Raw genomic sequence first — 3,350 nt, forward strand, 5'->3', positions numbered from 1 at the left:
GAGAGATGAAAACAAACAAACCACAACCCTCTATTGCACACAGCTAAGAACCTGACACGACAGAACCTTGTGTTTGTCTTGGAAGGGGCAAATGACCCAGTGTAGGGTGGTGATCAGGTGTTCTAAAATTGCCTTTCTGCAAAAGAAGATTTTTTAAGATCAACTGAGGCAAACAAATGATTAAAGAAAGATAAAATAGCTCCTGAAGACTCACGTTCTTCTTCCCCAGCCTCTTTGTCTCAGGCTCTGCCTCTAGCATGTCTTGCTCCCCTCTTCTGGGGACTTGTGCTCAGACCCTGCCTCCAGGGTCACCTTTTCCCTTCCCCCTTTATACTGCCTATTCCTCCTCTGTACCCTCAGTTTCCCCACACTAATTTTCTCACTGAACTTCCCTTTCCTCCTGAAGCTCTCCTCATCCCATTTTCTTCTGAACCCCTCAGAACCTGTCCCTTTGAATTAAGTAAGCCTTCTGAGAATCCAGAGGTTAAACTCTTAAATTTTTATATTCTTTGGACTAAAACTGAACTGTAAGCATTATTCAAAGTGTTTCTCAAAGTAAACAAAGATCCTTGCAGATTTGCTAAGGAATTTAATATATCAGTCTTACCAATCTTGTTTCTTTGATCTATATCAGTTAGATCATAAGCTTGTTGGTGAAGGCCGTTTCCAGCATTGAATGAAAATTTCTGATTGGGAAAGTCCTGAAAGGTCTACAATTAGAACCAGGAGAGCAACCTTCTAACTTATACCATCAGGCCCAAGAAATCCCTAGATGACTTCATTGGGCAATTCCTAGCACTTTTCCAAAGCTTAATGATTGGAATAAAGGAACAAAACTCATGCTTACATACAAACATCTGATTAATCTGTTCATCACTATTATAATCAACTTCAGGTTATTTTAAAGAAAAGTCTGGTCTTATTTCAGATGTTGATCCCACTCATGTAGATTTAACTCTGATTATTAATGGTCTGAACAAGGATCTAGTAAAAAGGAACAGGGTGTAATGGGAAACTGTCCACTCCAGATTTAGTTAATCTGATAAACCAGCTCTCTCACACTCTGGATGAGTCACCTAAAAGGAAAACTGCCAAAATTCTTAATCTTAAATTTCACCAGATAAAATTTCCTAAAAGAAACAAAAAACTTCCTAGCTTCTGTTATTAGTGCAAAGAGGACGCTGGAAAAGAGATTGTTAACAGTTTCAAGCACTTCAGTCACCATCAGCCCTCTAACTGGGCTTTCCAACTTCTTCCCAATTCCCAGTTGTGGGGCTCCAAGGAACTGTAGGGGCTTTTCTCAATCCTCCCTCTTAATCAGCTTGGAGAACCAGTCCTCCAGATTTGAGATGGATCTCTTCTAGTCCATCTGAGCCACTCTTGATGCTCAACCCCACTACTAGAAAGCAGTCCCTGCCTTGAGTTCAAATAATGGGGATCTCTAATGAGATTCACAAGAGATTCCTGTCTGTGAACGGATTCCCTTTTGTTTGGACCCTTTGAGAGACACACACTCTTTTCTCCTTAGTTCCTCTGTCCCCTTTCATATATTACACTGATAATTCTTCTTAAAGTAGTATCATGCTGAAATTGCTTTCTTCTGAAAAGGGATAATAATTCTGGAATTTGACAGTAGTCATCAAAGCAGCCAACCAGATGAATTAAGTGACTCTTTGATATCTTTTTTTTTTTAAGTTTGCAAATTCTTTATATTTCCAGCTATTGAGACAACATTTCTGAGTTGAGGTTACCTCTAGCAGCAAAACCAGAGCCAGCTATTAAGCAGCCAGAATGCTACAGTATACATGACCATTTATTTTTAGCATGTTCTTTGTTCTCCTCTTCCAGAAGCTGCAGACATCTATTTAATGTATCTGTAGTCATAATTAAGCTGTATCTACAACTGTCATGTCTCCTGAAGTTCCTTCAATCATTGCATATATATTTGAAAAGCCATACATGGAGTCAGTTCTAACCAGCTGTCCATTTTGGTGAACAACATTTTCACTCATAGAGAGCTTTATTTTTAGCCTGCCAACTGCATGGATTTTTTCATTTTGAGGGGATGGAGGAGGTCCTTCTAAATCCAGAAAATCTAGTGGTCTTTCACTTAGGGTAAGTACAGGAGGTGGTGTTTTTAGTGCCATAGGCTTAAAGGGAGTTGACTGTGTACAGTCTGGTCTTGAAATCTGCTGGTCTTGAAAATGGAATGTTCATTATTTCCTGCTACAATTCTCTCTGGAAGCTGCATAATCACACTAGCATTTGAAACTCCTTCTTGGAATCCTTGTTCCAGGTCAGCATTTGTTGGTGCTATCTTTCATTTTTCCAGGACCCTCACTTATTGACCTTTGGTGTATTACATTTCCTACTGAATTTGACAAATTTCTGCCATCTCAGCAGCAGTAGGAGAAGGAAATGCTGCCCCACTCACTAAATGTATACCAACGACTGCTTGTTTTCTGGCATTATCTGCTTCTTAGCTTCATATTAAATCCTTTAACTTGCCTCAATATGCATGTGCTGGACTAAGAGCCACTTCTGTCCCCTTGGGTCCACTGGAGGGTCCCCAGCAAGGGCCACCACCCACTGGCTCTCCTTTTTGACATCTTTTATCAGCTCTGTCTCTGAGCTGATTCTGGAAACACTGATCGTTTATCTTTATTAAATCAACTACTACCCTCCCATCACTTCATGGGAAATAGATGGGGAAACAATGGAAACAGTGTCAGACTTTATTTTTGGGGCTCCAAAATCACTGCAGATGGTGACTGCAGCCATGAAATTAAAAGACGCTTACTCCTTGGAAGGAAAGTTATGACCAACCTAGACAGCATATTGAAAAGCAGAGACATTACTTTGCCAACAAAGGTCCTTCCAGTCAAGGCTATGGTTTTTCCTGTGGTCATGTATGGATGTGAGAGTTGGACTGTGAAGAAGGCTGAGTGCCGAAGAATTGATGCTTTTGAACTGTGGTGTTGGAGAAGACTCTTGAGAGTCCCTTGGACTGCAAGGAGATCCAACCAGTCCATTCTAAAGGAGATCAGCCCTGGGATTACTTCGGAAGGAATGATGCTAAAGCTGAAACTCCAATACTTTGGCCACCTCATGCAAAGAGTTGACTCATTGGAAAAGACTCTGATGCCGGGAGAGACTGGGGGCAGGAGGAGAAGGGGACGACAGAGGATGAGATGGCTGGATGGCATCACTGACTCGATGGACATGAGTTTGAGTGAACTTCGGGAGTTGGTGATGGACAGGGAGGCCTGGGGTGCTGTGATTCATGGGGTCACAAAGAGTCGGACACGACTGAGCGACTGAACTGAACTAAACTGAACCTTCCTTATAGA

General features: G+C 41.5%; 1 pseudogene; it reads right to left on the reverse strand.

The window, feature by feature from the left end:
• Positions 1-1,753: 1,753 nt before the first annotated feature.
• LOC129626043 (mitochondrial fission factor-like) lies at positions 1,754-2,425 on the reverse strand (annotated as a pseudogene).
• Between the last annotated feature and the right edge of the window lie 925 nt (positions 2,426-3,350).

This window comes from Bubalus kerabau, chromosome 1 (genome assembly GCF_029407905.1).
Source record: "Bubalus kerabau isolate K-KA32 ecotype Philippines breed swamp buffalo chromosome 1, PCC_UOA_SB_1v2, whole genome shotgun sequence".
Taxonomy (NCBI): Eukaryota; Metazoa; Chordata; class Mammalia; order Artiodactyla; family Bovidae; genus Bubalus; species Bubalus kerabau.